Genomic DNA, 25,106 nt, shown 5'->3' on the forward strand with positions numbered 1-25,106 from the left:
TCTTATTGTGATAAGCAGAAACAGTTTATACTTTCAGGATGTTCTTAAATGTGCAGTGATTAGCACATTTCATTATTTATAAGGTTATTTTTGTACTAATACAAATAGTTGTGTCATTGCTTTTCACTCTTTGTTCCCTCAAATCTTGGGAAGTGATGTTATCAATCAGATTTTGTTTTTGTTTTTGTTTTTTTGTCATTCATGTGAAGAATCCTGTGGTGGAAATGGAAATTGCTTATTTATAATGGAACTGGCTTGCATTATCAAATTGTTCTTTAGAATTCAAAAAAATGCATATATTAAAAGGGAGAAAATAAAAGAGAAGATTGTCTTGAATTAAGCACCCCTGTGTTCATAGCAGTGTCATTTACAATAGCCAAGATCTGGAAACAGCCTAAGTGCCCATCAGTACATGAGTGGATAAAAAAGCTGTGGTACATTTACACAATGGAATACTATGCAGCAGCAAAGAAGGAGAAATTCTTATCTTTTGTGACAGCATGGATAGAACTGGAGACTATTATGCTAAGTGAAATAAGGCAGTCACAGAAAGACAAATACCATATGATCCCCCTTATAACTGGAATCTAAGGAACAAAATTAACTAATGAGCAAAATAAAATCAGAGGTACAGAAACAAGGAACAGACTGATAGCTGTAAGAGGCGAGGGGGAATGTTGGGACTGGCTGAAAGAAGGTGAAGGCATTAGACAAAGAACATGTATGTATCACCCACGGAGGTGAACACCAGTGTGGGGATTCACTGTGGGAAGAGGAGAGCAGGGGGCGGGGGGCAAAGGGGGAAAAACTGGGACAACTCTAATAGTATAAACAATTTTTTGAAAAAGAGAAATTAAAAAACATTAAAGTAAAAAATGTTTAAAAATAGCATTCGCTATGTGCCAGAGATCAAATTGTTCTGTTTGCAAAATAAATCATGACTCTCATAATGAAGTTTTCCATCTGTACCCATTTGTACTTTTACTTTTTCTGAGACCTAAAAATTTGGCCTTTACAATAAATATAATATTTATCAGCTATCATGAAACTGTTAAATAATTTTATAATCATTTTGTTGAAGATTTATATGAAGATTTTTACATATACATCTCAGGTATAAATAGTTTGTTTGGGTCCTGATTTTAAGGGGTCAAGCATCCAGTCTTTAACCACTAAACATAGTATTAGCTATGGGATTTTCCTGATAAAATGGCCTTTATCATGTTGAGACAATTAATTACCTTTTACTCCTAATAAAAAAAAAATTATTGAGTGTTTTTTTAAATCATGAAATGATGATAAATTTTACCAAATTTTTTTTTGCATATTAAGAGATTATCATGTGATTTTTTTCCTTTATTCTATTAACATAAAGTATTACATTGATTAATTTTCATATACTGAACTAACATTCATGGGATAAATCCCACTTGCTCATGGAGTATTTTCCTTTTGTTATGTTTCTGAACTCTACTTGCTAGTATATTGTTGAGGGTTTTTGTTTTTATACTTACAAGGTAAATTTGTCTCTAGTTTTCTTTCTTTATGATCTCTTTTTCTGATTTTGGTATCATAGGATAGTTGGCTGGGTACTCTTTTATTTTTTAGACAAGTTTTTAAAGGGTTATTGTTAATTCTTCTTTAAATTAATGTAAAATTCAATGGTAATTGTACATGGGCTTAAGCTTTCATTTTTAGGTAGTTTGTTACTACTTCAAAATATTTACATATAGACTTATTCAGGTTTTTTGTTTCTTCATAAATCAGTCTCAATAGTTTGTGTGTTTCTAGGAATTTTTCCATTTCATCTCAGTTTTATAATTTGTTGTCATAAAATTGTTTATAATATTTTATAATCCTTTTTATTTCTGTAAGATCATTAGTGATGTCTCCTTTTTTATGTGTAATATTACTGATTTGAATCTTCTGTTTTTTTTTCCCTTGGTGAGTCTAACTACAGTTTTGTCAAATTTGCTGATCTTTTCCAAGAACCAACTTTTGGTTTCATTGATTTTTCTCTATTGTTTTTCTACTACATTTTATTTGTTTCTACTTTAATCTTTGTATATCCTTCTTCAGACTTGCTTTGGATTTAGTTTCCTCTTCCTTTCTAATTTCTTAAGATAAAAGTTTAGGTTATTAATTTGAAATTTCTTTAATATAAATGTTTACAGTTACAAATTTCCTTTTAAGTCTTCTTTAGCTACATCCTATAAAGTTTGGAATGCTGTTTTTGTATTTTTTCACTTACCTCAACATATATTTTCTAATTTCACTTGTGGTTTTTCTTTTTACATACTCTTTTGTTTCTAGTTTTTTTTGTTCATCACTATATTTGGTGAGATTTATTTATGTTGCTGTTTGTAACAGCTGTTTATTATTTGTATTAACATTTCATATTCTATTTAATAAATATTCTGCAATTATTATCCATTCCACTATTGATGGGCAATGTTTATTTTCAATTTTTGTTTATTATGAATCAAGTTCACTTGGTTTTTGATGGACATACAAAGTGAGTTCTCTAATATCCTGTGAGTCTGTGATGTTTAGTGCGTAACTTAATAGCTTGAATTCTAAGCAAAATAAGAAGCAATATGAGCTGATGTAAAGAAGGTATCTGTAAGGCTTTACTTAAACACTTCTATTTTACTTGCTAAATATTTTGGGAGCATGATGCAATTAAGTTTTTATACGTGTATGTGTAATTGGTCTGCTTTAGGGTGAGTGTTTTGGGCCAGATATTTATTTTTCATTTATTCATTATGTTTAACTTTTTAAAAATAACCAAGTAAAATATATAAATTTAAAAATATGCATTATGTGCTTTTAAATTTGATGCTAAAGAAAATAATTTGCATTAGTATGTAAAAACTAGTTTTATTGTTACCCTTGTCAGTCTGCCATAATAAAATATTAATAGGCTTAGGGATGAGTACCCAGTGTAGCATTTGAAAATTATTCGAGGAAGAATTGAAGGTCAGTAAATATAACACAGTATGCTATATGAGGTAATTGGATCTTATGTTTACATAAAAGCAAAAGTAATATATCAGAATGTATTTTTAAACATCTTTATAAAATGCATACATGTGAAAATATGAACTTAACACTCCCTCTGAGCTGAAGACCAAGGTGCCTTTTAAATGTAGAGTTGGAAGCAGGAAAAATGTTCATTTCTTTGTGTTCTCAGTGAAAATAATATAAGTGTAAGTGAAAGTTTTTAGTTACAATGAATCTGCCAGTTCATTTAGTTTCCACTATAAATTAAGCAGATCTCTAGAGATGAAGGCTGATGGAAGGAAACATATAGTTAAGACAATCCACAAATTATCACAATCATTACTGCTTTTTTTCAGAAGCAACCCTTCAGGAAAAGTCTCTATCTAATCACAAAATTCAAATGATTTCTTCTATTGTGCTCTTTAGTGTGTGACCAAGGAGAGTATGTGGGAAAACAACCAGAACGTTCCTAGGGAGCAGATCACTGAGCATAGATAAAAGTCTTCTCAACCTACCTTCATATATTTGCACTCTCGTTTCCTTTAGAATGATTTTGAAGATACGTGCCTTATATATTCATTAAGAAGATTAACATTTTACTTTGCACTTTGATAATCATTTTAGTGTTTTCCTATAAAAGACGTTTAAATTTGGCTTAGACTGTAGTTCATTTTTTGGTAATTAAAACACTAAGTAAAGTGTATTCCTGTCTTTGTTAATTTCATTGAATTTTTCTACTATGAATATAGTTCCTGAAAAACTGTAAAATAAATTTTTAAAGAGTCAAACTGAGAATGGTAGAAACTTTTTTTTTCCTTTATTTTTATTTTTAACACAATTGCAGATGTCTTCATGTCCCCTCCCTCCCCACTCCCCCATTCCCCTTCCCTCTGGCCATCAACATGCTGTTGTCTGTTTCCATGGTTTATACATATATGTTCTTTGGCTAATTCCTTTCCTTTCTTTCATGTAGTCTCTTGTTCTTTCTAACAGCTGTCAGTCTGTTTTATGTATCCATGCCTGTTTCCAGTTTGCTTGTCAGTTTACTTAGTTTATTTATTTATCTTTTTATCCTCATTGGAGGATGTTTTTTCATTGCTTTTGGTGGAAGGGAGAGAAACATCGATGTGATAAACATCAATTGGCTGCCTCTCGTTGGCTCCTGGACTAGGGCAAATCTGCAAACCTGCAACCCAAGTATGTGCCCTGACCAGGAATTGAAACCACAACCTTTAGATGTCTGGATGATGCTCCACCCAACTGAGTCACACTGGCCAGGACTGTTCATCAGTTTATTTTGTTCCTTATTACCTAAAAGTACATCAGCAAAGGTAACTTTCTAAAACTTATTTCACACAGCCATGGCAGAGTTTCTGTGATCACAGGATATAAAAAGATAATCCACAACCACAAGTCTTTACAGTAGTTCTTCTCTGTTTATTATAATGGGTAATGGATGGACTTTGAGACATACAAATTATATTTTAATTAATTTCTTATTACATAAATAACATTGTATTTTAAAATGTATCTTTAAATCCAATAATGTTTTACTTAACCACTTATAAGACAATTCACATCACAGTGTTGCCTTATTTTTTCTGATTCCTTTCTTTTTAATAATTAACAGTGCTCTTTGTTTATATCATTAGAAATGTCAAAGAAAAGGAAAATAATGAAAATTTGCATTTACTTTTGTTGCCAATATTTGTGTCTCTAGTATGTCAATGTTCATGCCAGTAGAAGTCTGAAGTCTACAAAGTTGTCTTGGATTTGTCCTTTCTAGAAATCCAAGAATGTGACTTATTTTGATGAGTAAAACTTGGTTTAAAAAGTGGATAAGTTTTCTAAATTAAGATTTTCCTTAACTAAAAGCTTTATTTTGAAGTACTGTAAATATTTGCTGAATATCATTATAAAGAACAACCAAAAATTTATATCCAAGTAAGACTTTGCTGGAGCCATGTGCTCTGAAAATGCCCAAGATGAACTGGGCATAGAACAGAAGTAATTTTAAGTGGTTACTTTATAAAATAATATCATCCTGGAAGTTCATTCTTATTACTATGCACAAATCATTTCTTTTGCTTCTAAACCCCCTGCTTCTAAGAAGTTCATAGAAACTCACAGCTGAATAGGACCAGAAAGTTTGTATAATTCAATTATCACTTGTTAAGTAGTTATCCAATCTTGTCTTAACACTTCCAGTAATAGAAAATCCACCATTTCTTAATAGCCCAAATTTTAAGAAACTTCTTCCTTATATTCATTTCTTAAGCTTATTTTCATATTCTTACATTTATCAAAGTCAATCTTCTCATAATTCCTTCCTTTCAATATTATTTCTGCCATCTGAAAATATTAACAAGAATAATCATTACTATTTACTGAGGTCTTATTGTGTACAAGAATGGCAATAGGCATTCACATAGATGTCCTTGTTTAATCTTCACAACTAACCTGAAAAGTAATTAGCATTCATTATCCCCACGTTTCCTAGATGATAAAAAGGGATAACTTGCTTGCCAGCTTATTACTAAATCACAGAACCATATTTCAAACCCAGATTTGAAGAGACTAAGATTTTCATTATATTACTGTATTAAGATTATAACATTTATATATTTAAGACTAATGATAATATCTGTGTAAGACTATTCTTTTCTTAGCTAAATGCACCTGGTTTCTTCCACCATGTCTCCTATGTTAGTGTTTTCATGATTGTGCTCTCCTATCTATTCTAGTCTAGGCAGAGGCAATATCCCAGCAAAGAAAACTACCCAGAAAGGAACACAATGCTCTAACTCTTCTCTAGGTAGAATGTAGAGACATACTATAACCTTTCTTTCTCCAGATATTAATGTTTCTAGTAATCCACACTGAAAAGGCAAAATTTTTGAAGCTTATTATAGAATTAAAAATTCATCAACAAAAATTTTGAAATCTCTTTTATAGGTTGTGTTATTTAGTCCTATTACCTTAAATTTTACCTGTGCAGTTGTTCCTTTAAGCATAAATCTACATCTACATTTTTTCATGGAGATTCATATTGAATTTTATCTTGTATATATTAATCTATTAATTTCTGCTTAGGGAAATTATTTCAAATAATGAAAATAACATCTATCATGTTTGCTCTCGTAGCTTGCAGTTCTAAAATTTGATAGTTGGCTATATACATCTTTATTTAAAGAAATACTTGAATGTGAACAGGGCAACTGTATAATAGAATACAGTAAAGGAAAATTCTTATAGAGACAAATTCTAGGTCTAAACCTCTCTCTCTCTCTCTCTCTCTCTCAGAATAAAGTAACAAAGCCATTCAAAAAATTGACCAAATCAAGAATATGGGTGGATGGATGAATGGATGAATGGTTGTTAATAAGCCTCTGAGAGAGTGATATTTTGCTAAGCAAGTTGATGAGATGCTAAATACAACATTCCATCCTTAGCCTAAATATGATACCTAGGTAAGGCCCACAGTATGAGGTTCTGCTTCTGTCTGACAAATATGGTGGAGAAATAAGTTACTAAGAGAAAAGTCAGAGAAATAATATCATTTTTGCCCTAGTTTTAATTTCTGAATGATAAAATGTATAATAAGTTATCCACTAAATAAAGTTTTAATCATGAATCACAGATTTTCCCTTTCCAAAAAATAAAATTCAGTGGTACTTAACTGAAAAATTCTAACTATCATAATTCTTTGTTTGTTTCAATCCAAGGAAAACAAACATATAAAAAGCCCAGTTCTTCATTTCATACCCATAAAGTAGGTAACATGTAGGGGAAAGGAGTGGTTTTCACAGGCACTTTTTGTGCCTTAATACCAAGACACAAGGTTAAATCTGGGCTACCCATTCCAGCTGTAAAAACCCAAATATTGGGCAGAGCTGCAATTTAAATGCTATGAAATAATACAGCTTCCCAAGAAACAGGATCTGTGAACAAAATTTTAGAGAAATTAATTTGGCACAACTGAAGGAAACATTTTAGAGATTAGAAAGGGAAACTGATGTTATTGCATATCTAGTATATGCCAATAAGTTTAAATATATGACAAGTTGATTCTTGTGTCACTAAATGGTTCTGAATAATTGATTAGAAGGAAATAGAAGAACTAATTATGAGTTTCAAGCTGCATTCTTTGTTGTGATAAACAAATTTTATTTTAAATATTAAAATTGTTCCTTTCTAGATAAACCAACCTGATGAGTTTTTTAATATGGAAAAACTTAGTGAATATTGTCTTCTTAAGAAAAAAGAAGATTTGAGACAATGCATTACCTGGCTAAGCTATTCTGTGTAATGGAGAAAAAAGTTGGTTATTTTTTTAATGGTTAATAATTCCTCTATAAGCAGGAGAAAAAAGTATGGCAATAGTATAGTCTTCCCCTTGAATTCAGATTATTATTATTTTAAAGACATTTTTATTTCCTTAATATCAATTTAGAATTCCCTATACCGATTCGTATATAGTTATATATGTGTTTGTATATATGAGGTCTGTATGGAGAAAGTCCAGCCATTGCTAATATTATGAGAACAGTTTGCATGACATCGATGTAACCTGACAGCCAAGGAGACTGGACTGGATTGCGCATGTGTGAACAATACAACTTCACTCTATTAGTCAGTGGAGGTGGTAGATGCCCTTGAGTGAACATGTGTGCTATATGGCCATCACATTCAAAATGAGTGAGTAGAGCAATGAATCTGCATCAAATTTTCTTGCTTTAAGCTTGAACGTTTCTCTGCAGAAACTAATTAGATGATGCAGAAGGCCACAGCTATGGACAACTGGTGATTGGCAGCTTCATAATGACAACACACCTACTCATGTATCACTTCTCCTCTTATATAGATTTTTTTTTTGTGAAACATCAATTCATCCAGGTTACTCATGCCACCTACAGCCCAGATTTGGTGCCCTGTGACTTCTGGTTTTTCCCCAAATAAAATCACATCTGAAAGGGAAGAGATTTCAGGCCATTGATGAGATTCAGGAAAATACAACAGGGCTGCTGATGGTGATTGGGAGAACTGTATGTGGTCCCAAGGTGCCTACTTTGAAGGGGTCTAGGATATCATTGTCCTATGTACAAAATTTCTTTTATCTTGTAGCTTCTTCAATAAATGTCTTTATTTTTCATAGTACATGGTTGGATACCTTCTGGACAGACTTTGTATGTGTGTATATACATTTGTTTTAGTTTGTTCAGGCTGATATATAACAGAATACCATAGACTGGGTAGCTTATAAAGAGCATCAATTTATTTTCTATGGTCCTGGAAGCTGGATAATCCAAGATCAAGGCATCAGCAGATTCAGTGACTGGTCAGAGCCCGTTTCCTGGTTCATCATCAGCCATCATCTCTCCAAAAAGGGGCAAGAGAACTCTCTGGGGTCCTTTTATAAGAGCATTAATCACATTCATGATGGCTCCATCCACATGAAGTAATCACCTCCCAGACACCCTACCTCCTCATACCATTACATTGGGGGTTAGGTTTCAACATATGAATTTTAGGGGGAGGGCATAAACATTCAATCTATAGCAATAAATACATAATTGTGTGTGTGTATGTAATAAAATCAGGGAAAAAAGCCTACTGTTCACCTTGAGTTGAAGGAAAGGAAAAGATTGACTTTGGGAAAAATACAGATGTTAGATTATTATATTCTGTTAGAAATCTTTTGCTTTAGACTTCTCCACATTGTCAGGGAGACATAGGAATTTTCTCTCAGATGTAGTAGAAGTTCCATGGCCCATCTTCCTAAGTACAGATAAATTCTGGAGGAAGAGTTGAAGACTTTGAAGGTAGAAAGAAAACATTTTCCCATCTTAAGGTCACAAAAAGCTAGGGGACTGAATTTGATGTAGATGAGACTACTCCAGGCCTGCCTTGCTAGGAGTGGTAAGGTCCCCCTGTGACATGGCAACAGACCAGAAACAAAGGCAGGAACTTGAGGTTGTCCCAGTGAGGCAAGTTAAGAGCTCAGTAAAAAGGCTACCAATAGGAGAGCCCCATAATGAGGCTCAGTCTTGTTCATATATTTGAGAACAATAATTTCTTTTGTAGATTCAATTTTTTTTTCCTGGAATTCCTATCCATTTTCCCAAACCTCCAATAAAGTCACATCAAAAGTGGTAGCTGCATTCTGCCTTTGCCGTGTAGGATTGAGGGGAGGCTGTATTCCTTGCTGGTAGTGATGTTACACGTGAGGAAGCAACATAAGCCAGAAGGAAGCCAGTGTGAGTGCTTGAAATGCAGGAATGACTCAAAGGAAGAGAAGAACAGAACCTAATTAAACTACACTTAAAATGTGTCAATGGAATATCCAGACCTACTAGGTTCACCAGAATGTTTGTGGTAAGAATGCTGGGTCCCCAATAGAAGTGTAGCTCAAATTATTGCAATTTATACATAAAAGGGACATGTGATCTCCTTTATGTAACTTCTACTAGTAACCTCTAGAAACTTCTACTAGACATAACACACTATTTTCCAATAAATTATCATAACAATGCTTTGAAAGAGATATTTAAAAATGATTTCATACATGAAAAACTGAGGTTTTGAAAAACCAAGTTCTTTACCCAAATATTATATGGCTCCTAGAAATCAACTCTAAGCTTTGGATTGAGTCTCATGACTCAAAAGCTTATTTTGTCTTTGATCCATACTAATTTTCTAAATATGAAATTGGCTATATTAAAAAGTAATTAAGATTATGTTAATAAAAGGATTGAGGCAGAGTTTGAATGACAAGATGTCTGGGGGTATATAGGAGGGTTGCACTGTGTAATTCCAACATTCTATGATTCTCATGTTTTTGGCCCTGTGTTAATTATAGCTCACACATTTAATATCTTGAGGTGATTAACAAGGCAGATATCATAGTACGTTATTCTCTTATTTTTCTATTCCCTAAATAAATTTGATCAACTGAAACAAGGAACTCTGATAATTATTTCAGAACAGCAAGCAGAACTGGACCTCCTGTAGCATTTTTTAAAGAAAACAAACGACACCTGGATGAGGCTTCACTGTTTTCAAAACCATTGCAACATCAGCAGTTAACCGCAGGGTTAAATGCGATGATTTTAATGACTTCAGCGGAGTGCTGGCACGGAGATGAGCACAGCCTCAGAGGTTAGCACAGCACACTGAGGGAAAAGCCCACTCTCTGCCAAGGTAATGAAAATGCTGAAGATCCGCCAGTGCTAATTAATAACACAGTCAGGAGACCCTGCACATCAATGGTCACTTGGAGATGGACCAAGGGCTGTGTGAGGGAAGCTGGGCTGCCTGCCATGCTGGTTATATCATAAGCCGCGATTAATGGGTGCAGAGTCAACAAAAATATTTTGTCTTGACCTGATTGTACTAAAAGCCTCCCTACTGCTTTTAAATACATGGCTCAAATATAGAAAATAAAGTCCCCAACCGTCCTACCTTTGGACCTCAAACTGTCCTTCAACTCTGCCTGCGTTCTTCCTATTCTTCCTTTCTCTTAGATCTGGTACCTAATGCCTCCAAAAGCTTAATTACAATACTTTCATAAGAATTTTCTCTTCACATCTAGAAAAACATGTGTAAATATTTACAATCTTAAATGACAGACCCAATGGACCTCTCTCCCCCAAAACTATTCACAACTGCCCTCCTCATTTGCCCCCCTCTACACTAAATAACTCAATATCTGCAGACATTCAAAAGTTTTCCCTAATAACCTCTCAGGAGCTATCATTTCCTCATTTACATAAAATAGAAGAGCATTTTTATGGGAAGGATAATTTCTGAAAACAATAATGCAAGGGTTTTGTTATTTGGGGATTTAAAAATAGATCTACACTAACTTAGATTTTTCAGAAGTATGTGGTCTTCCCAAATTCCAGAAACTTTCTCAAATATACTGCAAAAGATGAAGACTTTAAAAATGAGCAAAAATTTATTTTGTTGGTCAGTGAGTGTTCCTAGTTTCCCTAACAAATGGGCAAATAAATCATGAAATGGATTGCACTCCAATTGCAATCTGACTTGAAAATGATTTGAAGATAATAAGAAACTGGCAAGCTATATTAGCTCCATGAAGAGAAAATGAAAAAAATTTAAATTATATCTTTCAGAAAAGAATTGCTAAACCCTGTGCTATGATTTTGCTTTCTTTGGGGATTGCCCAATAACTAGTCCTGATAAATAGGCAGGGCCAGGACTAGGATTAGGCAAGTGAAGCACTTGCCTTGGCTGCAAAATTCAAGAGGGCGCCAAAAGACTCAGTAAATAAGATACACAATGTTTATATGTATTATTTTTTAGAATTCAAAATGAATGCAAAATCTTATGATCAACAAAACATCAACATTTTAAATACAGGCCTGTTCAGCTAATGAGTGTTAGCTAAAAAGCAAAAGAGAGAATAAAATTAATTGGCATAATTTATAGTGATCCATCAAACTCTCAACTATACTTTTAATTTTTCTCAAAAAAAATTAAAAGAACTCTCATATGATCCAGCAATACCACTTCTGGGTATATATCTATAGGGAACTAAATTAGCATCTCAAAGAGATATCTGCACTCTCATATTCATTGCAGCATTATTACAATAGCCAAGACATGAAACAACTTAAGTGTCCATGAGCAGATAAATGGATAAAGAAAATGTTGGGGGTCAGGGGAGAGTGAGAGAGAGATAATAGACACAATGGGTTATCCAACCTTAAAAAAGATATCCTGTCATTTGCAATGTGGATGAACCTGGAGTACACTATGCTAAGTGAGATCAGTCAGAGAAAAACAAATACTGTGTGATCTCACTCGTAGGTGAAATTTATATTTTTTAAAAGCCAAGCCCATAGAAACAGAATAGAAAAGTGGATGCTGAGGGGTGGGGGAAATAGGGAGAGACTAGTCAAAGGGTAAAACTATCAATTATAAGATGAATAATTTCTGAGGATTTGATGTGCAGACCGGTAATAATACTATATTGTGAACTAGGCATTTTTTTAAGTTTCTACTTTGCCAAGTAAGTATATTTAAGAACATACATTAATATTATACAAAAAGCATCATTTTAACCACAGAAAGAAGGAAGGAGATGTATAATCAAAAAAATATAGTACTCAAAGTTGAACAAATTCACCTTTTTGAAAATTTATATTGCCCTTATTTTTGGATTTTTATTGTATTTTTGTCATTACCATTTACCCCCTCCTCCACCCCCTAGAATCACCACACTGTTGTCCATGCCCATGAGTCCATTTTCCTTTTTGTTCAATCCCTTCACCCCCTACCCCCGCGCCAAGGGCTGTCATCCTGCCCTCTGAGTCTGTCACTATTTTGTTAGTTCATTTTGGTTAACTAGACATTTGCTAAGAGAGTAGATCTTTTTTTTTTTTTTAATTAATTTATTTACTTTTTTAAATACATTTGTCTCTGCCTTCCCCCCGCCCCTTTCCCTTGCCCCCTCCCACCTCCCCTCCCTCAGCTCTTCCCCTTTGGTTTTGTCCATGAGTCCTTGCTATATGTTCCTAGACTTTCCCCTTCCCTTCCCTTTCCCTGCCCCCCCTTCCCTCTTGGCTCTGTTGATTTCTTTTCCTTTCAGTGTTGCTGGTCATATTTTCCTTGCTTCTTTGCATTGTTGGTTAGGTTCCGCTTATAGGTGAGAGTAGATCTTAAGCATTCCCATCACATACATACACACACAGAGACACAATGGTAACTATGTGAGGTGACAGATGTGTTGACTTGATTGTTGTGATCATTTTGCACTGTGTACATATATGATATGACCATGTTGTACACTTTAAATATTATATAATTTTGTCAAATACATCTCAATAAAGCTAAGAAAAATAACCCAACTATAGAACACAAAGTGCAATGGGGAAGAGAAAAAGAAAAGTTAACTTAATAGCTAACATTAGAATCCCTTTTAGGAAAGAAAATGTCCTCTACTGAAAAGAAAAAAAAAAGCACCTTGATCAGCCTTTCTGGTTACAGAATCTGAGCCCTCAAGGAATGGCCAGTATAGGCTGAGGTGAGGAAAAAAGAAGCAAATACTTCGTCAATACAGAGGAAATCATTTTCCAGGTGTCTGGACAGCCTGAGGGAGAAAAGAAAGAACAAGAAGACAAGACGGGTGGTGAGCTAGATCTCTATGAGGAGGGACATGATATTTTTAAAAGCAAGGCTCTCTGCAGTTCAATTGTAAGTGACTGGCTCTGCTGCCCTGGTTTGCAAGTACTGCCTTCAATGGCATTACACTTCTGGGGTCTTCCACGTATACATTCTTGGATCAGAGACGTCGAGAAAAACTGCACGCTGACATATGCTATTGGAAAGGGGTAGAATTCAGAAGCTAGACTGCTTAGTCTCAATCCTCACTGTTCAGTTTATTTTATTAATCTGTCTGTTCTACTTTCCACATGAAGAGGCAGAGGGACACTCGCATGCAAATCTTTGCAGGAGAATCACTTATTCTTCTTCCCATAGGGGAAGCAAACCTAAGAGAGAAACCCAGCGATCAAAGGATATAATCCTATGAGGTCACAAGATTTCTTGTTTTGTTTTTTATGCCATCTGCATCAAAATACTCTGAGATCCCACCTCTTTTAGTTTCTGTACATTACAAAACAGAAAGAATTTCTGCCTGATAATGATACTGGAGGAAGTCTGGCATTGACCAGTTTTACTTCCAAGAATTGCATGGTCCAAATACCAATTAACAGTAAAGGACTGCGAGGAACACAACACAGAGATTCCTAACATCACAGATAGTAGGCATGTTTGGAAAAAAGATTACAGTGCAGGGAGGGTTCATTAATGTTGCTGTTTGCTGAATTACATCCTGTTTATCTTTTCAATCTTGCGATTCCTCTACCATTGGGCCTTTATGTCCATTAGGAAACGATATAATGTCAAGGACAATGTGTGGAAATCAGAAGAAGTAGAGGTGTGGAACATGTTTCTATTTCTTGAAGAAAATTGTCAGGGAGATGAGACAGACTCACTTCCTGGGGAGTTTCCACATTTATTGTTTACCAATTGATTCATCTTAGAAATGGCGCTGTAAAACATCCGGTCAAAGGATGGCCTTGCTCACTGAATCTGTTCCCCCACTGGGCAGTGTTATGCACTTCCAAAACTTAGCGGGCCTCCTGCAAATGACTCAAGGGATGGGAATTTCACCACCTCTCATGGGAGATCCTTTTATGGCCTCTGAAGTCTCACTCATTATGAAAGTCTCCCTGATGAAACCATTTTTTCCTTTTCTTCAGTTCATTCATTACCCTTAGATAATCCCCTAAAGACTACCACCGCAATCCCTTTACTTTTGGGGGGCTATACTTTCAATTATCTGCAAATGGCTATCAGGTCCCCACCCCACACACAGGCACACACACTCCTTAGCTCTTCAGCAAACCTACACACATGTAATTCTTTTAATCTTTGCTCATACATCAAAACCTCCAGCTGCTTAATCATTTTAGCTCCTCTAATAAGCAGTGAATTTGAAGAGGGATTATGGTTTCCTTCTCAAGATTTTCTCATGTCAGCTGTATCCCTTCTCCTCAACCACATGCCAGATTTCTGTATGCCAATAGCTATTCATCAACAGAAATGAGGTTTTTCTGGAATGCTGTGTTCTATAGTACAAGGGAAAAAAAAGATCCCTCCTACCCATAACTCATTTCTAGGGTGAATCAATATTCATACAAACTAATAAAGAGGAAAAATCTCAAAGAAATCAGGGACTACCCTAAATTTTCAACCCTCTGAGGAACTTTTTAACTATAAGTAAAGTTTCAAAAGAATATGTTCCATTTAAACATATTTATTCCATTTAAATAAAGGAAATTCAATCACCTGTATAAAGGAGTGTTGAAGGATTGGCTACTCATTTCTTGATGAATAACTGGTAGTTTCCATGGTCCCTCAAGAGGGTCTTACACAATCTTTGACTATAACACGGACCACTAGAAGAGTCTCACCCGCAACCTCGGGCCCCCGCCTCCGCTGTTCTTTTCCAACTGCACTAAGAACCAGCCTCCTATTCTTTATAAACATCTCATGCACCTTCAGGCCTTCAAGACCCCATCTATCATTCCTCTGCTCCAAAGGCCTCTCCTTTGCCCATCTTCCTCCATAATTCTCATCCAGTCATCAAGAGCTAGATTAAGGTCATTTCCTCCATAGAACCCGCTCTCTCCCCTAAACTCCATAATGGTTATATGTCTACATCATTAAAACATGCTGTCTTAGTCAGCATTAGTCAGTCCTCCATTTGCCTCCTGTTTGAGTTTTCCCTCCCCACTGATTTGCAAATCCCCTCAGGGGAAGGATTATGTCGTCTCTCTTCAGTACCTCCCAAAAGAACTGATACAGTGCTCTACACACAGAGGGTGCTTAATAAATACTTCTTGATTCCTGATGCAGTGAGGGTCTCTTAAGAACACTCTCAAGCACCGAAAATGTTTTAAATGTTCATAAATATGGCATTTATTTTTAAGGTAGAAATAGCTCTGCATTTAGTGTTCAAAACCTACTCTCTTTTGTTTCAGTCTCTATTATTGAAGAATGACAAAAATTAGCAAAGTCAACAAGTACATTCCATGTGGGATATGCAAAGTTTCTTTGCATGTTTTCTGGAATTGAGTCTATATTTCTTCTCCCTGATAGAACTCTGCCCTCTTCTCTTTCTACTATCAATAGGCCACATGCTTTTCCCCTTTCCTAGGAACTTTTCCTCTGCCGCTGTTATATATTCCTTTCTTCTTTCTTTTTCAAAAACTAAAACTGTGGGACCATCTATCCAAATTGTTGCAAAAGCAGCAAGTCAGAGATCGACATCATTAGTCATTGTACAACATGTAAAAAGGTCATGACAAATTACTCTCATCTGCAAAGCATTGCTCATCATCATTTATTATGAAACTCCGCATGTGTGACTCCGCATGTGTGACTCCTCACTTTTCATCTTTAACAAGAGAGTTAAAGTAACCTGGAATTAAAGTAGACCTCCTTAAATCTCCAGCAGGTTGGAGATTCACAGGGACATACTCTTCAATAAAGAGGATAGCCTTCCTTTTCAATCTATCCCCTTTGCTTATTGTCGCAGAAGTTTGATAAGTTTGTGTTTCTCGCAGCAGATTCAGCCTCCTGATTAAGGGAGGCCTGAGTGAGGTATCAAACACACCAAGACAAGCCTGCCTTGGGAACTTCCTACACGTGCGTATGGAAGACCAGACCCCATATTCTCAAGCAAACATCACAACAGCAATTATAGGTCCCCACATATTCTTCTAGGTTTTCTGGTTTCCTACTTAAGTGAAAACGTCTATGCAAGAGTATAAAAGATGTTGTTTCTGGAATGTTTTCAGTATAACTATGAAGGAAAGCACAGTAGATAGAAACTGACTTCTAAGCCTGTGTGGCAGGTCCATAAGCAGTTCATTAAGCAAACGTAGGCCCTGTCGGCAGGCCTTTGCCTATGCTCTTCTCAGTTTTACTCTCTTCTAATGGTCTAGAACCTTTTCTCTGCCAAGACTGAGTTGCTGATCCAAGTGCAGTGTAGCCAAACGAGCCGGCTCTGGAGTTAGATGATTGACTCCATTGAAATCCTTCTTCTATCATGTACCCTTTTGTACAAATTACTTAATTTTTTTTTTTAGTCTCTTTTTCTTCCTTGCATAGTGAGTATACTGCTGCCCTCTGTAATGTAGTGACCGGGAGCAGTGGCTCTAGAATCAGACACTCTGGGTTTGTTTCTCACCATTGGCACTTTTAAGCTGAGTACATTGGGGAAATCATAACTCAGCCCTCCTTTGTCTATAAAATGAGTTAGTAACAGGACAGCTCCTATGAGAATTAAATGAGATAATATATATAAAATGACTCGGTAGGGTACTTGATAAATAGAATAGGTATTAAGTACTATGTTCAATAAGTATATGTTTTATTTCCTTCTCAAATATCAGGAACAGGAGCAGAGATTATTAACAAACCAAAATAATTAAAATAATATACGGGTTTCTAAGGATCAGTGAATTTCTAAAAGCATAATTTTTACCATTGTATTCCATAAATGCATTGCTTAAGGCATTGTAATTTAATCATTAGAATAAGTATAAATAAAAACATTGTTTTAAGGAAAAGTTATTCATGAAATATCTGCTCATGGAAAATATACATAATTTTTGTTATTATAATAGTATTAATTTCCAGGGGTATCCTAAAAAATAAAGTATTCATTCTTATGAAGTTTTATTTTTAACCTAGACTTCTAAGTGTATTTCAGAAAGAAATATAAGATAATTTTCTCATACTATTTTTGAATAATCAATCTATAAAATTTTTTAAAAATAAATTTGAATGTAGTAGTCACATGTTACAATATATATTATAGCTAGAATACAAGAGAGAACTGCTACTAAAGGGTAAAAAAATCATTTCACTCTTAAGATCAGCAAGCCAAAACCATAAATGTAATGATTTCTGCTTTTCTTCTACTACCATAAAACTCTGTGTTTGAGGGTCTCACATTTTTATTTCCAGTGAAATATTTTACTTTTGCCAAATCCTCATTTTACCATCTTGGCCTTAGAAAAGGGAGATGAGCAGGCCCTAGAAAAGTCTTCTGAAAGAGAATGGGTATTATAGGAAAATGTGGCTACACTTTTTTGTATATATGGAGCAAGTGATGGAAAAATGATACCAGTTTATATACCGTGTACTATATTTTAAATATATGTTTTAAAAAACCAAAATGAAAGTTCATTTAATCAAAAAAGAGAAAATTTCATTCATCACTTACTCAAAGGAACAACAAAGTAGTTTCTTTCAAAAATATCTGACTTAGAAATAGATATTGGACTTAACAAATCTTTGGAAATAAGAATACCTCTATCTACATAAGTAGATAGATATACATTGGTATCATCTTAAATATGGATTCTTATATCAGTGAAAAAGCACATTTTATCTTTTTCAACTATCTTCAAGAAGTCATGTCCAATTTAAGAGTATATTTGGATTTCTAGGATTCATACAGGTCTCCACCAGAACAGCCCTAGTTTCCCTGGCTCACCACATAGTTCTGCAGCTTAGAACCCTAATGAGCATGACTAGACTCAGAATTTAAGCCTTTTATTTCATGGAGACACTGACTCATTTCCTGATGTAAGTCGTTATTCCTGATGTAAGTAAAACTGAAATTCAAAAATAAACACAGGGAAAGGTAGAGATTACAGACATAAAGATTAGTCCTTAAAACCAATGGATTCCCTCAGCTGACTCATAGTGAAGATTCCAATTAAGTTTAACCTCTGAGTTTCTTATGTGAGCACACTAGGTCATTTAGTGTTAGCCAATTATAAAACGTGTGAGAAGACTCGTTAAGCACACTGAATATGGATATAAATATTTATAATGGTTACATTATAAATTCTTTTTGAGCACAGAGGAAATGTTTAAAAAAAAAGAAACAAATATTTTGGTGCAGAATTAATTGCGTCTTCTTCTTTAAAGTTGTGATTTGGATCTGCAGGCTAATATTGAAACAAGAATAACCATGTAATCAGTTTTAATTTTCACATAAAAAGTATTTATTAACCTCCAATTAGTAGAATAAACATTATTTTCCTTTTGTTGTTCCTTTTATATGACATTAAAATCAGAAAAAAATTCATTCCGTTGGTCATTCAGCTAGTCAGTGAGAACTGGAAAATGAGTGGGATGTTCGCCATGTTGTTACTATAAACATACTCTTAACAGAAAAGTTTTGTGTTTACACAGTAGATAAAGAATGAAACTGTGGCAGGAATATTTCAGATTTTCTCCCCTGTTGGTGTATCTCCATAGCTGTATCGTAGGACTTTCTGTGAGGATGGAAATGTTCTGTATCTGCACTATCCTAATAATAACCTCTAGCCACACATGGCTATTGAGCACTTGAACTATGTCTAGCACAACTAAAGAATTTAATTTTTAACTTTAATCTGAAAGTCTTGGGTGATAATAGAAGATAAAGCCTATTACGAAAGCAGGAAGCCCTCTTTCTTTTCAGTGAGCCAACCATTTTCAAAAATTCTTATTTAATAAAACAAAATTACTATTATTATTAATAACTATGAACTAGAAGTAACCTACTTGCCATATATTTGCAGAATTCCTTCAAAATAGGTCCCTACATGGACAGAAATATTATTTCTTCAAGAGAAAATAAATGAAAAATTCTTTACTTGCTCTAACTGTAAACAGAATCAATTTATAGCCTCATGTTATCTTTTCCTCATTTTCAAACTCCACCAAAATCCAAGGATTAAAGGCATAGTAAATTCTTCCAAGAAAAAGATAAAATCTAGGCAGCTGGGAGGAACTGTCTCCCTAGCTCTGATTCCAGTGTGCTTTTGATTGTCTTTTGTACTGGAGCCGACAGTGTATTTGACCCTAACATAATTTCTCAGCCGTGGAACAGCGCTGAATGGCCCCTTGTTGAATGAACGTAACCTGTGCACTAAGAGAGGCGCTCCCTCCCCCAAAATTTCTGTAACTTCAGCCATCATTGGAGCTGCGGGGGTGATGTTAAAACAAAAACTCCACATGCTGCTGGTCAGGGTTCTGCAAAGACATTTTCTGCAAAGATGTGAGACAGGTCATGATGAGGGAACTTGGTAGGTTTCACAATTTGTTTATAATAAGAATAAAATATTAACATGATAATTTACCTGGTGAAAGTAGAATTTTCTTTCATTCTGCTGTTTTAACATCATATTATCTACTGGCCTCTAAAAATTTGAAAAATACTCAACGGTCCTTACCTGCATGGAGCAGAAGCAGTGTTCATGTGTAAGTTTTTTGGGTAAAGGAAACAGAGAACATTCATGTGGTGCTTCATGCATACAACTTTTGAATTTCTAGGCTTTGGGGCTTTTCTGGAAGCAGGGGGATGAATATTTTTTCTTTGTTTTGCCAGATGTGCACATCAGTTTCGTAGTTTTAGAAACACTAATTATATGTAGATGGTGTCAATTACAGTCCACCAATTCACATTTGACAGGCATTATAACACTGTGCATGTTTTCCATTGCATAATTCAGCACAATTTATATTTCACTTCCCCGCTCTAGCTGTTGCCCTTTACCAAATCTCAGTCAGTCTGGGAGATCACCCATCATTTTCCAAGATTAAGTGAGTCCATAATGCCAAGGTCTGACAAGGAGGTTCCATCTGCTCTTTGATGTCAAGTATCCATTGCAGCATTGACCGTTGTTCCATCTGAGGTGGTCCTCATCTCTCTCCACATGGCCTCTCAGCCCCTGGGTCCCCTTCATCTCCTGCTGCCATGCTGCTCGGCCTGTCCCTTGGGCATCTCTGTGAGGCTGTCTGTAGTCCTGTATGTCTCTGCCAGACCCACTTGCAGCTTTCCCCTCTGGGGTCCTGCTGCCTCCTGGAGTTCCATGAGTCCCTTTTGCTCCCAAAGCCCACAAAGCTATCTGGAGTGTTTACTAATCTTTATGGCTCTAATTAGATTTAGGGCACAGGGTTCCTCCCCTCAGGACTCACCAAATTTTCTTCTCACAACTCTTCCCTTCTTTCCGTCTTCCCACATTCCAGTCCAGAGAAATGCTTTCTGGTTTGGGAATAAAATCCCTCATTCCTCAAATCTTGAAATTTTTTGACTCTACTTCAAAACCTTCTTTCTAATTCATATGCCTTAAGCTTTTGTAAACTAAAGTCAAAATGATTTTAGCCTTTGTCACATCTCTGAAACTGTGAGTACTAAATAATCTAGTTATTTAAATTTGGATTTGAGATGATAATGATGGGAACAAGTGCAGGTGGAAAGAATCTTCTGAACTATGAGAGACAGAAAAAAGGTTAATACAATTTTAAAAAATTCTACTACTGACATTTCCATTTGCAAGGGGTTAGGGGATGACAATTGATAATGTTCTATTTAGACACAAAGAACTGATGAGACCGATTGTAACTGGTTGCTTTGATGATTTTCCCAGTGGATTTACATCTCAGATCCTGAGCATCTTCCAAGGGACCATTTTCCTAGACTGTGAGATAATAAAACAAGACCTTATACCTGAACATTCCTCTACGATAACAAGTTATTTTCTGATTAGATCTGTGCTAGGGATGCTGCAGAAGAAACTCTCATGCCAATTGGGAAGTGAACTATGTTAATGAAAACTATGCCTCTTTCGAGGTTAATTGTAAATGATGGCCCAGCTTTTGATGCAACAAAGGGACACTAGTGAAGAGTCTTTGATATTTCCAACACACTGACCCATTCTAAATTTGTTTTTTTTAAAAAAAAAAAAAACAAACGCTATTTGTATGCCCTACCTTGGGGTAAAGCCTGAGAGGAAATGCAGTATTCAAATTGTACCCCTCATCCAAGTGCCCCTTCTGTTCTCCGCTCTCACTGAGGCCTTGACCTTTCAATGGCCTGGGGTGGGGGGATCTACCTTCTTGTTCTATGAGTCTCCTTCCCTCAGAATCGATTGTCAAACTTCTTTGCCAGGAAGTATTTTATTCATTTAGACAACAAACATTGATCGATCTCCTACTTGTACAGTGTCAGGCACTAATGATATTAAGATATGAAAATGACAGTCATTCTGTAAAAGAAGAATTTACAATCCAATGCTGGAAACCTCTATGTCTCTCTTGCTTTTACAGTAAGTCCTGCAGGCATTGTTTGTATGTATCTTGTGAAAATTTTAAAATTCTTAATATTCCTATGTCCCCTAAGGTAGAGTATGTTTCCTGCTTCTTCTCTCTCCCCAATAATATGCATACCAATATATGCTATTACTTATAATACCCATAAAAATTATTACTTATAATATTATTATAATTTTGTTACCAAGTGTCAAAACTGCCTTAAAATATTGGTATTTAAAGGAAGCACAATATCAATTTAAGTCTGTGACGATGAAGCCTCCTAAGTGAAGACAGGGCTGTGCTATGCAGTTTGTGACGGAAATCTTAAGTTAGTACGGCAACATGGATGGCATAACTTTCCCACAGACTAGGAAAAAAAAGTGTTGGCAAAGCCTTAACTTGTGGTGATGGCACTTAGCATTGGGCTAATAAAGGGGCAAAGGGTATATGAGTTTCTCCAGTTCTGATTCTATTTTGTCAGAGCTTTGAAGTTTTAAAATCTTTGTTCTAAGAGACTTATCCTCACTTTTATTGGAGTTTGCTAGGAAAATGAAGTTTGAAAACCCAACATGAAATAGCAAATGGTTAGCATTTGTATCAAAAAATGAAATAAATAAAACCATCATGCAAGTAAAAATAGCAACATTATAATTATGTTTATAAATGTTGTCCTTCATGATAGCTCAATTAAAGTCTTAAAGTAAAGGCTAAACATTCCAATATTGTTATTTGATATGATTTTACTGACTATTTTCACCACTCCGTGCCATCCATGAAACATGTTTATTATGTTCAGATCTAAAACCCAGTTTATTTTCATAAATATGATGCAAGTAATTTTATAAAAACATTAGTTGCTGCACAATAACATAAATGGGATTTTTACATAATTACAGGACATTCATATGATTACTTCAAATGTCAAAAATTATACTTCTTAACACATGTACAAAAACATTGGCATTTGTTCTTCACTTTTTTAACTAAGCAGACCATCAAGACTATTTTCACACACACTTTACAGCAAAAATCTGGCTCAAAATAGGTCATGATTCATCTAGCAACTCTTTCTTAATGTATACCTATAAAATAGTAAAGAAAGATTAAATACATATATATGCAAGAATTTTCATTATTATTCCTATTTCAGGAATCTACCCATGCTTCCAAAATATTTCTAACAAACTACTGACATTTTGCTGCTTGACAATTTAATTTCTCCTTCGGCTTGACGTTTTTCCTCAGCTAATCTTTGGGAAAACGCATATTGTGGTTTATTCTCTTTGGAAGTTATTCCAGAGTGAAGAGTGGCCTCCCAATGAAACTTGTTCTAGCTGCACATAATATTTTCCCCAGAAGTGCCTATAAAGTCTACTAAAATAAGAAAGTGCTCATTATTTTTGATAAACAGTATAGACTGGAAATTCATATTTCATCTGAGTACCAGAAGTGTGGAGTTGAGATACAGTAGCGTTCTTTTTCTGTGCAATATAATGGCCTATTATTTTATGAATTACTATTTACTTTGTGTCTGTAGCTTAACTCTGAGTAAATTCTACCTTTCTTCTCTTGCTAGCTAAGTTTGGGAAAAAAATTACCTCAAACTCTACCAAGTGTCAAAGCTGCCTTAAAATATTGGTATTTAAAGGAGGTATAATACCAATAAGTCTGAGGCGATTAAGCGTTCTGAGTGAGGATATACAGGGCTGCGTTATGTAGTTTGTGACAGAAATCTTAAATTAGTATGGCAACATGGATGGCGTAACTTTCCCACAGACCAGGGGAAAAAAGTGTTGTCGAAGCCTTAACTTGTGGTGATGGCACTTAGTATTGGTCTAATAAACGGGCAAGGAGTATATGAGTTTCTCCAATTCTGATTTTTTTTTTTGTCAGAACTTTGAAGTTTTTAAAGCTTTGTTCTCTTCCTCTCTGCCAGGCCAATAAAAAGAATTATTATTACTACCACATTTGTGTCTCTTGGATTTTATTTTTGGCTAATGCAAGCACTTTTACAACATGATCTTGGTTAAAGGAGCAATTAGAATTAAGGAGCCTTATCCAACAATTACAGCACTTATTGCAATTATAATAGTAACTGAGTACATTGACGACTTACCAAGTTACCCCAACGCTACATTTTTATTTTGCTTTTAAAGTTATCAAAAGCCTGATGCTGGAAGTTTCATAACGACTTCGTGGTAGCCAGATCTGAAGTCTGAAGCCCTGTCTGCCACACCGTTAGCCATCAAAGGAGGCCTGTCCCACCAAGCGCTCTATTTTCACAACAGGATATCTGGTTTCTTTTATGAGGATACAGCTATGTTAATTTGGTTTAGTGGTTTGTTGGAGGTAAGCAGGCTCTTCACAGCACAAACACCAAAATCCCCTTAAAGCAGTTTCTTGTTAATAGCCAGGGCCTGATTGGCAGATTTGCATTGTAAAGTGTGATTTGGTTGGATAAATATGTTTAGTCTAGTAAGCACTTTAGTGATTGAGTGTCTGTTAATGGATAAAGGTGGATTATGGTGAAACCTCTACAGGCTATCGCTGGGCACTTAGCATTGTGAGATGTCAAGGGGAATGGAAAACAAACTGGCACTACAGAACAGCTGAAGGGTATAAAATGTTTAAAATATTCAGTGCTAATGTTGGGCTTTCAAGTTGCAAATATTAATTTCAACAGAGGAGAAAGAATAGCAATTTCGATGGCAGGCTTTCGGAAGGCCAGCAGTGACAGAATTGGGATGTCCCAAATACAGTCTTAAAACCTGACATCTTTCATTAGACATAAAATGAGACAGATAGGAAATTCAAGGCAGTTCATTGAGATCTGAGAACGAATCTAACTCCTGCCGAAATCTTTGCACCTAGATATCCTGCCAGGCAGAACAGGAATCAGCAATACCCAAACCTTACGGTTATCGTTAAAAAAAATATTGACATCTGTTCATATGTGCGTATGTATACCCAGTATTTGATACTTTCCTGAAAACAATACACATTTGTAGGGATTAAAGATAACTTCCTACCTCCCCGCCATCGCCAAGCATCTGGAAATGAAGACTTTCCCATCTCTCCCTTTTGAAAGAAAGTGCTGGATTCTTCATGAAAGTCACCAGAAAATGTCACTTTTTTTTTCCTTCTCAGGTGAACATGCAGAGGTATTTTTATGAGGTGAAAATATCAGCTTACTTCAAGGATCTAAATGGTATTCTAACATTCTGGGCTCCAGGAGAAGGATGCTGAAAGGTCTGCTCTCAGCCAGCCATGAAATGCTTAAGACTTCAGGAACTCGAATATTTTTGCACATTGGCTGTTCTACTAAAGTTACATAGGTTTCATCCATTTTTCTTCAAGGCTCTTCTGAACATCGCTTAGGGTTCACCAGTTTTTATAAGCACCGGGTCTTAGGC

Source organism: Pteronotus mesoamericanus, unplaced genomic scaffold (genome assembly GCF_021234165.1).
Source record: "Pteronotus mesoamericanus isolate MK-2021 breed Mesoamerican mustached bat unplaced genomic scaffold, CSHL_Meso_final contig_32, whole genome shotgun sequence".
Classification (NCBI taxonomy): domain Eukaryota; kingdom Metazoa; phylum Chordata; class Mammalia; order Chiroptera; family Mormoopidae; genus Pteronotus; species Pteronotus mesoamericanus.